General features: G+C 40.8%; 1 long non-coding RNA gene across 2 annotated transcripts in view; it reads right to left on the reverse strand.

Moving 5' to 3' along the window:
* Nucleotides 1-7358: 7358 nt before the first annotated feature.
* LOC148184187 (uncharacterized) overlaps nt 7359-14841 on the reverse strand; it is a 38753-nt gene continuing 31270 nt past the window's right edge. For both annotated transcript variants that reach the window (XR_015772756.1, XR_015772755.1), the window contains 3 exons: nt 14289-14405; nt 13220-13331; nt 7359-8946 (listed from right to left, as the gene is read on the reverse strand). This is a non-coding gene — a long non-coding RNA (uncharacterized LOC148184187). The remainder of the gene's footprint in view (nt 8947-13219; nt 13332-14288; nt 14406-14841) is intronic.

The following is a 14841-nucleotide window of genomic DNA, read 5'->3' on the forward strand; positions in this document are numbered from 1 at the left end:
ATGAGAACACTGTGACATTATATTTTGCCCTTGACCTTATCTTGGGTAGAGACAAACTAAATGAAAAGACTGGAAAAAAATGTCTTTAACTTCTGTGTCTTTATGGGATAAAGTCTTTCCTCTACTTTTCTAGCCCAACAACTTCTTGGGCTGAACCAATTCTATCAGTTGCTGAGTGCCAAAAAAACACCAAAGTCAACCTTGCAGATAAATTGAGAAAGAGCAGCAGAGCACTGTTAGCAGCAAGCTATTTTATCCTGTAGCCAACTGCAGGGGTGGGGAAAATCTTTCAATGGCAGCGTGGTGAAGAGGAGATCAAACAGAAATTGGTAGGAACAATCTCCTTCTATTCCCAGCTCTGTGTCCTATTACACAAAGATGGCAAACCTTGATCAGCATAAAAGAAGGTAATAAATGGAGGAGCTTCTGCTCCTGCACAAGTTCCAGGTTAGCTGACTAGGGAGAAAGATAATAAAAAGGAGCCTATTTGTTTTGATATGTTAATTCATCTATCCAATTTCTGTCAAAGATCAAAGACAAAATTCTGATCCAGAAAGACTAGTGGACAAGAAGGCTTATCAGAGCACAAGAACTGTAAGACAGAAACAATTCTTTTAAACCACAAACCTGGGGAGTCTGATGGGGGAGCAGATCAAAGCATGAGACCAATTTGCATCTCGTGCAGGTGCACTTTTTGCACAGAGACTACCACAGAGTGTGGTCCATAACTTGGGTCAAATAATATCCATGTCCTGTTGTGGCCACAGAAGTGACTTCTGGGTACCTCAGATTCCCGAATGAAAGGTTTGCTTTCTTCCCTGTGTTGTTTTCCCCTGCCATATCCTTGCAGTTTTTTATTTATTTGCTTAAAAGGAAATGAGCCTAAGGCTGTGCTTGGTTTCTGCTTATTGTATTTGATCATGCTGCACTTCAAGTATTACATCCCTTCAGTGACATCAGGCCTCAGCAGCTCTGCTGGAGCTCTCTCACACAGAGAGGACAGATTCACTGCCTCCTGGATTTTCAAAGGAATTTTTTCCTCTCCTTTCACTGAGAATTATGCAGGAAGCTCAGCAGAACCTTCATATATTCTGCAGAGACCTTTAATTATAAGTTTCTAGTAGGTTTCCAGCTACTATATTGTATCACCCAATGACAAAGTAAGAGAACTTGGTGTCCCTTTGCCCTCCTGCTTATACAAAATCACTTTGAGTACTTAAATTAACATTGCATGCTTGCCCTGAAAGGAGTGTTCCATCTACAACCTCAAGGTACGTACATCCCCAGTCTTGTCTGTGCAAGCCTCTTGTTCTCACCCTAAATGCAGCTCTACTTAGCTTTCCCCATTAAATTAACTTGGCATTTTCCACGTGTGATACAGGACTCTTTTAGCTTGTCCCCAACACAAATAAAGAGAAGCCTACTGTACCTCACGTTACGTGGATTTAGAGATTAAAATTTTGCTTTGATCCATTTCCATGTGAAATCATGGAATTAGAGACTGAATTTTTGCCTTGATCCATTACCACTGGAGATCAAGACCATTCCAGAACAAGGTCAGTGTGAATTCATTGCTAAGGTTAAATCTTGATCTTGCCTTTTTTCCCCTCCTTTTTTCTGTCAGACTAGGTTCTTTTAGATAGTCCACACATGGCAGGTTAAATATTTAATTTCAAATGTATTTGCTTGAATATAGTTGGTGTCACATGGGATTTCTGATTTAGTGGAGTAATAGAAAATGTACAGAAAGTATAATACAAATGTACATTATGCTTAGTAAATGATAGCATTTCCAATACACAGTCCAGTCACAATTCCAATGTGATTCCCACTGCTGATCACTGTAATATGCCAACTGGCATAACAACAGGCATCCCTGATCACCAGGAAGGAGAAGGTGGGCTGAAGCCATCTCGAACCCATTGCACTCCTCAAAATTATTTTTTCTGGTTGTCTAGTTTATTTATCGTATGTTGGGCTGGCCTACAGATCCACTCCTCCCCCCACCCCTGCAGGAGATGGTCCCCTGCAGAGAGAAAAATCTCTTTTAATGAGGTCAGGAAGAAATTCTGGCAAAATGGACACACAATACCTGCAGCTTTCAAGCAAGCTGATAAGGAAGTCAAAATACAGTAAAAAATAAGCAGACGTGAAGAGTAGCTTTGGAGAAGAGAGAGGTCCAGGGACAAAGGGAAGCAAACACAAAACCTGTCTCTTTTCCAATTTCCAGCCGCAGCAAGAAGCTGCCTCTGCCTTGAAGGCAGAAACAGCCACTCTAACAGCAAACAGCAGAGCACTTAATACTAAGGAACTCCAAGTTAAAACAAACTTCCAGGAGTTCTTTGCAAGAGCATGCAGCTACAATTGCACTGTGGCACGCATGCATTAATTTGAGATCTTCAGATTATTTGTGTGGGCTAGAGACAAGTTTAAGGGAGACCAAAGAGCAAAAAATTATTGTAGAGACCTAAAAAAAAAAATCACACTGCACGATACAGAAGTTACATTAAAATCCAAATTATTATTATGAGAAATAAAACTTAGAGCACTGATGCCAAACTGACTTTTAAAGCAAGCTTGATTCATATGCTACATTCAGATTTATTGGGTCAATTTAGACATATCCTCCTTTGCATCAAACAGAAATCTATTCCCACCTTTTGCCTTGGCGGTGCCAGACAAGGAGCAAAGATTAGTCCAATCCTCTGGAAGTCCACAGGAAACACAAAGCTGGTCAGGATGTAGAGTTACATGTTCCAGAGACCTTTGTTCTCAGCATTAGCACTGACCTCACACCCTGTTATACACTTGAGTGAGAGCTGTTCAGGGTTTTCTTCTGCCATGGGGTCCCCAGCTGATCACCATCAGGTTCAGGTGAAAGCAATCCACAGGGGCAATGCCCTTGCTGAATGCTTGAGAGGTCTGGAAGGAACCTAGTTTAACTTATTTAAAATGCAGGGCAGCCTGAGAGGAGGTAAAAAAAAACAGGAAATAAGATTTCATCAGTTTAGCTTCTCATAGGTTCTCACACATCCACAAATAAGAATTTCACTGGAAGATCTGATGAGCCTCGTTATCTGTATAACTTTAGGCAAAAGAGCTCTGCTAGAAGTAACCAAATCCTTAAGGGCTCTCCTTGTCTGTTTTTGAGTTGAAATGACCTGAAATTAATTTCATTTTTACATTATTGAAAAAGTTAATTCTGTATTCAAAGAGGAAATACTGCTGGTTTGGGAATATCTTCCAGGCATAACAATAGGATGAGCTATTTCCTTTGGGAATTGAGCACACCTGTAAAAGCAGCATTCCCAGCCTCCATGTCCATCCCCACCCACTTTTGCTTGCAGCTCCACGGGGAAGTTTCAGACGTGCTCAAAAGCTCAGATAAGAGGTGGTTTACTCCCACCTTCCACTTTTAACAGATTAAGTTCATTTGATTAATTTTGTTTCATGTTGTTTAATCATTTCATTCCTGCTACTCCTCATTGGGTGAATTTCTTCCAAAAGTTATGCATTAGCAGTGTTTCTTTAGGAAAAGGAAATTAGATCTATGAGCTGCAGAGTCTACTGCTCAAAACCAAACAGTAATATTTTTACTAACAAAACCACTGTTCAATTGAAAAATTGGCCATTCCATTAAGAAAAATTAAAACATGATTTTGGTATAACTAGAACAAAACTGTAGCTGAAAAGCTTATCTCTATAAAGAGCGGTAATATTATGGAATTATATTGTTGCCATCACAGAGTTGAATTTCACACTATGTTGGCTGCTGCATCCAGAGATTAACAATTTTCTCTTTTCATGTATTTTGCAGAGACTCAAGCTACACCTCTTAGGGGTTTTACAAAGAAAAAGAAAAAACTTTTATTTCCAGTTTATTAGGAAATATGAGTAAGTCTAGTTTTAACAATAAATGCTAGTAGAAATAATATCAGTTGTTGAGAACAACTAAAACTGGACTCAAATTCTTGATCAAGAACTAGAACTGAAATTCTTTACTGGCTATTGAGAGACGGGGACATCTGAGTTGAGATCAGAAGCCAATTTTATTGAGTATACAAGGTGTTAATATAGGGTTTTACTTGTATGGCACTTACAAGGGTTCTATTTTTGGTAACAATTTCCCACTGGTTATATGTTCTTCATGGCATCAGTTACCTGGTAATCATTACAAAGTTTCACAACATATTTCTTGGTTACTTCTATCCCAGGGAGTAGTTATCTGTATATAGGCTCCTTTATCAGTTCCATTGTGCTCGCTGTTTTATTCCCCATGCTTCTTGATACCTGAGCTAGGCCTGAACTGCAGAATGTGAAAAGAGCAGGTAAAACCATGTGGAGGAAAGAAAAGTGAGAATGGGATGAAAGGGAGGATAAAAATGGCATCCTAGTAGCAGATGACAGTCATGTAAAACACATCACCCTCTTTTTTCCTTCAAGCTGTCCCAAAAATACACACAGAAATGACTACAACAGAAACTCAGGATTAGAAACATACATACCATTGCCTTTGTCGCTTTGAACACTGCAGTGTGCAGATAGCACAACATAAATGTTTTCTCCTGCTCTCTTGCTACAGAGCCTGCATTGAAGTGTTTTCTGTGGGCTCAGCACACGGCGTTGCTGCATCAATCAGCGTGACACCCTGTGGGTTAATGCACAGAAACTCCCAGGTTAAGCCCTCCCTGTCTCAGTTCCTGATGTCAATATACAACAGAGCCATCTCATTGCATCTAAACTTGAGTTGCTCCACGGGTGGATGAACAGCATAAAGCCCTGTGCCAGGTCTGAACTCAGCCTCACACTTTTGAAATTCTCTGGGGCTTCCAAAACTCTCTGATGGATTTTGATCTCCAGCTTTCCTGAATGGTTTCAATAATAGCCATCCAGAGACTGAAGTCCAATTCTAAGGCAGCCTATGTTTTGTGAGGGCAAACATATATATATATATAGATTGTAGATTTTAATACCAAAAATTTGCATTACACCTACATGCATTTGCCAGTTCTACTTAAGTGGACATGGCTCAGAGATGATGTGTTAAAACATCGTCAGTGGGGGCAAATAATTATGACTTATCTTTTCATTGATTGAATGATTTCATTGATTGAATGATTTTGACTTCAGAGATAAAAATACAGCCATAATAGAAAATCTGTCTCTAAATGCTGCAATGTGACTACAATCTGTGAGGTCAAGTTGACCCTTCCCAAAATAATTAACTTCCACTCTCATCTGGAGGGAAAAGTAATTGACTTACAGCACAAGATAAAGAGGGCTCCAGCATATATGCTATTTTATATTGTGAGCACTTAGCAAACCTATATGGCAACTTTGTGCTTAGCAGCATAACTATCTCTGTACAGCCATGTAAAATAACACAATTATCTTTGGAGGTAAAGGCAAACTGTCAGCTAAACCAAGGGAGCTGTTATTAACTTTTGTGATAAAAGAAGCCCTTCTCTCCACCAACATATTTGATTTTTCAATTCAAATTGGAAATTCCTCTTCAGAAACCACTGCTGTCAGTAATCCTTTTAATTTATGGTATCCAGAATACAATAATTTCTATATTCTGTACCTTAAATCAACTGAACTTTTACATATTGCATTTCTTTCACGACTTTAACTTTCTGGTCAGGTGCTTCAAAAGAATTTAAAGATGAGGAGCACTACCCAAAGAAAAGCAACAAATAATGCTTCAAGGTCAATCTTCAAGCCACAGTGTGGAATGAATTTGGCATTGACTGGATGTCAATGGAGGTCTGCATTTTATCTGTATGCAGGAGATGGATGTGTGTTATTTTAAAACTAGATCTCATTACTGATTTTATTAGGATAATTTTGCAGGTTTTAGTGGGGATGGCTCTTTTCCCAGTATTATTATTCAGTGCCTTTTGGTAGCTGATAGAGGGAGCTGTTATCACAAAATGTCAAATGCCAGTAATGCAGAGACAGCGTCCATTATCTCTCTCACTGCCAGTCCAGGACAGAGGTAGCTTCAATAAGTTTGGTGCTCAGTCAGGGCTGGGAAGTGCAGGAAATACTGAAGGTAGTTGCAGGGATGGCAGCAGTGAGACTGGCACGAAGAGAGAAAGGTTTTGTAGTGAAGTGGAACATGCTGAACTGATGCTTGGAAACCATGAGAAGTATCATGTTTAATTAGTGTGGCTGTGCAAATGATGTAATGAGGCATTTGAGAATGAATTTGAATAGCAGTTGGATAAAAGATTAGTAATCAGGATGCCTGCCATCCATCAGAGGCTCAAGAGCGGGGTGCACAAGACACGTTGCCATATGCATCAGAAATGTCTAGATATAGAAATACACACTGACACAGGATGCTGCAAAGAGATGGTGGAGCAGCCAGCTGTAAGGAAAATCTGGGCAGCTGCAAAGTGGAAAGCTGAGAATGGGGCAGGACCCCATAGCACCTTAAAATCCAGTAGTCCCTGATACACCAGTAGTTACCAGTGTGACAGAGCGCAACTGTGGACAGAAACTTATGGTAAAATTCAAGATTTCACAGAGTGTCTTACAGCAAATGAACAGTTCAAGGAAGTGAGGGATAAAAGATGAGATTTCCACGGAGGTAGCTCAATGAGGATATTGCAAATTTCTGCTCTGAAGAAATTTCAAAGTGGTAAATGTGTCATTATTCATTCACTAGCCAAAAGCAATGGCCAAAAGCTGGCAGACAGCACCATCCCAATGCTCTGCAAGGTCTGCAAGTCAAAACAGATAGTGAGTTATTTGGTGAGGGAGGGAATATCTTTATTAATATTAAATAAATTACACCACACCTCTGTTAGAATTCAGCTGATGGGCAATGACCAGGCCTAGCAACAGTGATTAAAAGACCTCATTCATATCTAATGATCACACAGAGTAATAATCTCATTGTAAAAGGCAATCAGACACTTGTTCACTCTTCTTATCTCTGCTCCACATTTGTAGTTACTAAGAAAGGATCTGCCTTTGATCATCTTTTCCTGTGCTGCTCTTTAAGCCATTTCATTAAAGGGCCAGAGTTTCCTGGATTAATGGCCATTTGTCATTTCCCAAATCAATCTTGCATGGAGTCTGTTGAGACCTTACAAACATTCCCTCAAATGTTTTTTTCAGAATTACAGTAGTTACTAATGCTGTGCTCAGATGAGGTGGTTTTGTTTGAAAAGGCAACAGAAACAAAAACAAACAAACAAACACAAAACAAAACGACCCTGCCAGAGCAGCTTCTGTTTTTTATTTAATTTTATTATTTTATTTATTTAATTAATTTTTATTTATTTTTTATTTATTTTATTATATTATTTTTATTTATTTACATTTACATATATGTATGGGGATCTTAACTGAAATTTTATTTAAAAAAAGAAATAACTATATTGATTGAGTCCAGTTTTGCCTGCATACCTAAAGTCTTAATTCTTTCAACTTTTCAATCTGATTATTTTTTTGAGTTGCCTTCAGAGCCTGGGCTCAGCCCATCTGTCACTGTTGAGCTCTTTACTATTTCTATTTCATTTATATCTACCACATCTGCTTTTTAGACTCAAGCCTGGCTGGTAAACTTTTTTTAAAGAGCCAAGTATTTTGATAAAATCAGTGTCATGCTAAAACCTCTTTTTTTGAAGGCTCCCCTTCAAAGACTACTACCTCCCCTGTCTCAGGGAAGCATAGCCATTCTGGTTGCTCATAAAGGAAATTCAGTCCTTCATACCAGTGGAGGGCTGGAGTTCAGTGGCACAGCTTTTCTTCAGGATTCAGATTTACCAGGGGACTGGTACTACTGCCATCCTACGGTTGAGGGGGAATTTTAGTATTTATCTGGGATGTGAATTTTGATTTGGGGTTTGTGGCTTTTTCCTCTACAGACAGAAACAACTTTCCAGTTCTTCAGTGGCACAAGACCGTGAAGTGCCATTGGTCATCCCCATCCTATGCCAAGATTGCTTCCCATACAATTCTAACATGCTAAGAGGCACAACAAATTTAATACAAACTACACAGAGACCTCTTACCCTTTTCAATCAGTCCATGCATTCCTATCCAGCAGGTGTAAATCACTCCACTTTTACAGTGGTGGCATAGAGATGACAAGACACTAAACATTCAATGACTGTGTCTCAGCTCTTGGAAACTAACACAAGACACATGCCACTAGATTATCACAGTGCTCTTTAGGCAGGTAATTCCTTTGCACATGGATTTTCAGAACTGCTAATGTGTTAGTCATTAGGGTGACACCAGAGACCTAACTGAGGCTCTCAAAATGTGAATTCCAGAGCTGCTAGGCTGTGACTCGTATCAGCTATTAGCAGACCTTTTTCCCTAAGCAAGGAGATCCAGGCAGAAACATACTGGGCCATTCACCATCCAGCTGAAGCTCCTGCAGATGACAAGCATTTCTCACCTCTCCAGATCAAGTGCTTGCTGTGTAGTTTGGAAAGAGAGGGGTGATAAAGGTGTAGCCTTGGTTTGAGGTTCCAGGTCATGAGACACTATTCCTGTCCTTAAATGGGGTAAAAGCACAAATGCTGCTGCTAGCAAGCAATAATGGGACATCACAATTTGACTTCCTCCAGGCAGCCCTCTTTGGCAAGCTTGTGCCACAGGGGCACCCACACATTCACCACATTCAGTGTGAATTGGCCCTGCTGAAAAGCAGACCCCTCAGTTTGCTCCTGCACAGCCTCAGCACTGTGCAAGCCACAGCACTACACCCTGGATGTCTAATTAGGTACCTCCACCAAATGCAGCTTCAGTTTGTAAATGTGATTGCATTGCTTTGATTTTTACTGTTTTAACATTAATTCACCTAAGTGACTCCCATTCAATGGAGAGGTGTACACAGGTCACGCTTCACTCAGCTGGGGTGGTTCAGTTCGATCAGCATTCAATTCTTGCAATGAAACCTTCCACAGTTAGGCTGACCAAGACCTGCAAGATGAAATTGTGATAACAAATGACATTCTTTCTGAAAGAGGCTTGAAATGCCTGACTGGCAAGACAGAAGGCAGCAGAGAGCTGAGGAATCAAACCTCACAACAGCCCCTGTTAAACCTACGGTGATGTAGCTACCATGCATCTTACTGAAACAATAAAAGTTGTTTTATATGGACCCAAAAAAACAAGGGATTCAAGGAAATGTTTCTCACAGCTGAGTGGGTATTTCCCAGGATTTGTTGGTTTTATTACCTCATCTGTGCCCTTAGCTATGAGCAAAGTAGTGCTGAAAGCTCCCCATTTAAAGCAGGCCACAGCAAACAGAGATTTACCAACTCTCTAAAGCATGTTTAAATTTACTGTGGGCACAAGCTCAACAAAAGCTTATAAAAGAGGTACCTGTGGCTTCCAAATTAAGCCCATTTTCTCTAATTAGCTTCCTTCTTTGCAATTTTCCTTTTTCCTCTACTCTTAAAACAGAAAAAAAAAAAAAAAAAAAAGCAACAGCAATATTGTGAAGGCCATAAAATCCATGTGCTTTCACTGAGTGGGGGCTTGACATGCTGGAATTCTTCTGGAAGAGAAGTACAAACTTCATCTGCAAAATGGACAAGGGAAATTAAGCGTTCTGGTTCACTTGGTTGTGAGAAACCTTATCCATTTGCCTAACATTAATTTCCACCTGGTTATATTCTGAAGGAGTTTGTCCTCTCCTTGGAAGTTGATTCCCAGCATAACTGTTCATTGTTTACAAGCCAGCTTCTTTTAACTCCTCCTGCTGACAGAGCAAAACCTCATTTCATACTGTAATCTGATGAAAGTCTGACTGAAAGCAACCAGCACAGAAGTAGTTTATGGCAAGTGCTGTCCTTGCTGTCAGGTTATCGTTGCAAAGAGCAGGAGCAGGTAATTTGTTTGTTAAGGTGAAGAAAAAGCAAATAAAAGACTTCTTCTAGGACCATGCTATAACAGAGGAGCTCTAAGCTAATAATTTTAATAAGTAGACTATGAGGAGTGAGTGGCTCTAATAATTAGGAATGGTTGCAGAGCAAAGAACTCGGTTCATATACCCTGTGCTGGGCTCAGAATTAAATCTGGACTCTCCACAAGCCCAGTTCATCTAGCCCTGCTTTAAGCTCTCTCTACAGCACAGGGAGATTGTGTCCAGAGAGTGCAAGATAAAAATCTTCAGTTATCTTTGGATCCCTGTTTGGATTCTTCAGGACTAAGAGCATCTCATCTTTCCCAGCTCTGTCACACAGGCAAAGGACTTCTGCTTCCACTTCCCTAGGGACCATGAAGCATAAATTGGGTAACCCACAGCCTGTGCCAAGCAGCAGAACTATTCCATCCTTTATTTTCAGCCACTTAAAATTTTAACCAGTTCTCCTGGAAAGCAGTGATATTTAGGGATCAGAGAGATAGTGGGTGGGGGGAAGCAATTCCCTCTAAGACATGGACATTCAAAGCCAAGGAGGTGTAGTTTCTAAATCCAGATTAAAGGGCCTAATAAAAAATGCTTCAGATCTCGACAATGGCCCAAGCACTGCACTAGGAGTTATTACTGTGTTTTATTTAGCTGAGCAAGAGACATGCTTCTCTGGAGAAGTACACCAATGCCTCAGATAGATCCTGCTCCTAGGTAAGTATCTCAGAGAGAAAGTTTCTCTTCATCCTCTTGGCCGGTAGATTTATGCACGCTTATATAAAAAATTCCTTTGTGTTGGGTGTGCACAGTTGTTTGCCTCAAAAGAAGGGTGAGCATGGCCATGGCACCTGGACCATCAGCTCTTGGCAGCAGTTCTGGAGAGGTTGGAGCCCTTCACTGCCTCCTTCTCCTCACTGCAGCTAAGCACAGTGAGTAGCCACCCTTTGCTGACCATATTGCTGCTGGCTGGAGCAGGGTGGATGGTACAGTGATGTCCAGGCAGGAGAGGTGTTAAACAGGGCAGACTGGCATCTCTGTGTGCAGCACCTGCAGCCCTGGGGGCTGACCCAAACACAGTCAGTCAGCCAACAGCCATTTGTCTCCACAAAGCAATGGAAAAGCATTGTGCTTTCAAACAGTCCTCTGTCAGGACTTAATTGCAGGAGGAGAAAAATAAGTTCTACCAGAAGGACAGATAGCTGAATCACTCACAACTTACAGCCTGCAGGGATGAGCCTGGATAACCAGGGAGGCTCTTTCTGCTTCTAAGTACACATTGATCTATTCACTGCATGCTGAAAAACTTCAGGCTTTTATTCTGTACCAACAAACAGTGCTGTCATTTAGGTTGTAGCAGGTATTTACCCCCTTCCTGCCTTTCCTCAGAGGCATGAATAGTGTTATGAACGCAAAGAAAATATCTGTGAAAAATAAAAGGCCTCACAATCAGTGGAGCCCAAGCTGAACTAAATTTAACAGAGCAGGCCTGGAAAATCTTCAGTTCTCCATAAAGACATCATACAGAGGCAACAGATATATAACACCTGATGGCTTTTTTGTTTTAGCAAAAAGAGTTATTATCAAATTACTTAGAAATGCTTACACTACATGTGAGGTTTTTCTCTATTTGTTGTTTGCAAAATATGGTCATCTTTTATCTCCACACAGAGGTCTTGATTTTCACCTTTATTCAAAGTTAACAAAGCTAACCCAAAAATTAATTCAATGAAGGTTCTTAACAGGACAATAGCTATAAATTCCTTCGAAATAGCTGGAGAAATTAAGGACTATTAAGACATGGAAATGATGGATCAAATACAGTTTAAGTGATCATCTAGTAGTTGCTAAGCCTAATTTAAATACAGGAAGAATATCACGTTTCATCAGCTTCCATCTTCAGATTTAAGAGCTTCTCAAGTCCTCATTTATACCTGAAGTGTCACTGGCACATACATTAAAGCCGACAAAATCCATTTACTGCAGCAAGCTGTTCGAGTTCATCTCCTTATTTTCTCCAATCATGTTAATTTTCCTTTAGTGTTCTTTGTTTATAAAAAAATAAATAAACAAGCACTTTGTGTTTACTACTCTGAAGTTCTTCCACAAACATTTATGTGCATTTAGGAGCTGCACTTGTGAGCATTGCTGTCATTCAGTCCAATTGTTCTTTAAAATCCCCAACATCTCTGATCCTCTTGACACTGCTCCTCCCTAACTCGCAAAAAACCCAAACAAACCCCCATCCTTATAAAGCAACCTGCCCCCAAATGAACACATTTCTTTAAAGGATGCTCAAAGTCTTATGAAGCCTGCAGCCATCTGATGCATAAACAGAAAATTAAATGAGAGCTTTATCTGAGGCTCCTAGGCATTACTGTTCAAGGAAAGTCATGCATCCTTTCTCATCCTCCCTTAGCCATGGGAAGAAACTCTGGAGAAGACAACCCACACCTTCTCCATCGTCCTCATTAGAATCCTAAGTTTTTTCCCTAAGAAAAGTGGAACTTTTTCTGCTCCTATCTGGGAAGCAGAGACAGCAGCAACCTTATGACTTGATTCTTTGGTATCTAGCAGAGCACATGCTCCAAAGAAAGCTCAGCACTGGTCTCCTGCCCCTGCTTGGGCCCCAGGTCCCATGAAACCAATATCCTAACACATCTGCCACCTCACATACCTGTGTGTGAGTCTGACCAGTTTGGAAATATATTCTTGGGGAAGGACAGGAGGGAGTCAGATATAGAAAGAAATGTCATAGCAGCCTCATATCCTCAACACATTGATTAAAAAAAAAAAAAAAGGTCTTTTTCAGGGTCTTTGGGTATTTCTCATTAGGGAAAGATTATTTTCCCCCAACATAGGCAAAGCCCTCCAAACCCATTTACTTTTCAGAGAATCAGCCAGAGGGGTCAGACCAGCCCATCCCAACAGATATATGTAGAAAAACAAGGAAACTTTTTAAATAGTGTCAATTCACCACTGCATCTAAACTCCCTTGCTAGAAAAACAGCACCTCACAACAGCTGAAACACTGGGCTGTGTCCCTCGCTGTTGTTAATTAGCTGCCCTCTGTTGATTTATGCTGGCTGTCATCTGCTCCATCCAGCCATATTTTCAGTGCTGTTAAGAACACACTCCTGGTAAAAAACTTCAGAAATTCCCTGTGGTAACATGACCATCTCTCATCTGGGTATCCTATCTGCAGGTATAAATCCCACTGTCTCTGCACCAGCACCCCACAGCCATCCCTGGCACCCCAGTACCCACCCCCAGTCACTTTGCAAGACTGTTTTCTTCCTTTTGTTCCTTTTTCCTTGTAGTCTTACCTTTGCCCAAACCCACCTATCTCTTGAAGGGAGTCCTGCTCCTCTCTCCTCTGTCTTCGCATCTTCTTTCTTGGGAAGTCAGCAATCAGGTGAACTTGAAAATGCTGGAATTTTTCACCCTCAAAGATCTGTAAAGTAGGTTAAATCTTTTCTTTTAATTTACCTCCTGGTGGTTGTACTTTGTGAATGAAAGCCTACAAGAGACCTGAGCAGTGGGCATCTCTACCAGCTGTACCTCACGCCATGCATTGCCTTGAGCAGAGACCAAACTCTAAAGCCTTATACTGCATCCCATGTCTCATTATTTGTGCCTGTGGCTATGGCTTAAAGCGGTGGTGCATTCCCACCTTCTCTATCACCTCTACATGTTGTCTACATAAAAATCTCAGTTCTCCAAAACATTCATTTCTGTCTCAAGCCTGAGCTTGCCCCTTCCTCTCACACGACAAGCCTTGCTGGGATCTCTCTTCAGACTACATGTGTGGGAACACATTTTGCTTGCATAAACAATGCTGCTAGGGGACAGTTCATCTCACTCACAAGGGGAAAGAAATGTGAAACAAAATCTAAACAAAACCCACCAAATAGAGGGATCTTTTTGACCCTTAACTATTTCCTTTTTTTCCAACAGCTTCCTCTTTCCTTTCCTTTCTTTTCCCCCCCACCCCTGTATTTATTCACTGCTCTTCTCTTCCTGCTATCTCCAAAAGCTGTTATGCTCAGATCACATGTAGATCTATCTACATGTCTGAAGATAAGCACCAACAGAAGTGCTCATAAAATCAGCACCCTGACAAGATGAGATCATTTCACACACACTGTTTGTTTCCTGTTATACTGGGGAATTTACAGTGGCTGCTGGCCACTATAAATACTGAACCATCAAGACAGCTTTTTCATATATTTCACTGCAATAGTCATTGCTGCATTTTTGTCCTAAGAGTAATTTGATTTGTTGTAATTGATTTGGGTGGGTTTTCATTCTTAATTAACTGCTGTTATGATGCAATGATGCAATCCTTGTTCACAAACCAGAAATTAAATTCAGAGCAGGGTAATGGCAAGAGGATGGAGGAGATCCTTACCTGCCAGGAAGGTGAAGCAGTGGACTGAGAAGCCAATTAGCCACGGTGTTGATTGGTATGCTCTCATTAGTGGTGTGAGGGGACAAGCTCAATCTTCTCAGGCTTGTGGCCAGCACCCTGCAAAATTCATTTCTTTGTAAGTCTCAGTAAGAAGGACATATATCAATAAGAACTCTCTAGTGCTGTTTTGGCAGAGCCTGCCTTTTGCTGGCAGTTGGGCAAATCTGCCCATCACTAGGTCATGCAGTGGAAGGCTGAGGCCATGGAATTTTACAAGCACACATTCACTGCCACCTCAGCAAAATCCTCACTCGCAGTCAGAGCCCCCAACTGCTCATGGACACATGGATGCAGGGCAGAAGCACCTCCCACCATCAGTCTGTCAGTCAGGCCAATGCGCTTACCTTTGTTACCTGGAATTTATGCTGTTAAATCTCTGCTCTTTTTCTGTTTTTGTTTGTTTGTTTTCATCAGATTATTAAGATTGCTTAAAATTTCTTAGCTGGAGCCCTTTTCAGTTGCTAACCTTGGTTTTGGGAGTGGACCGAAACCA

This window comes from Pseudopodoces humilis, chromosome 6 (genome assembly GCF_049639895.1).
Source record: "Pseudopodoces humilis isolate 2021_Gansu_Grassland_sample_001 chromosome 6, ASM4963989v1, whole genome shotgun sequence".
NCBI classification, from domain to species: domain Eukaryota; kingdom Metazoa; phylum Chordata; class Aves; order Passeriformes; family Paridae; genus Pseudopodoces; species Pseudopodoces humilis.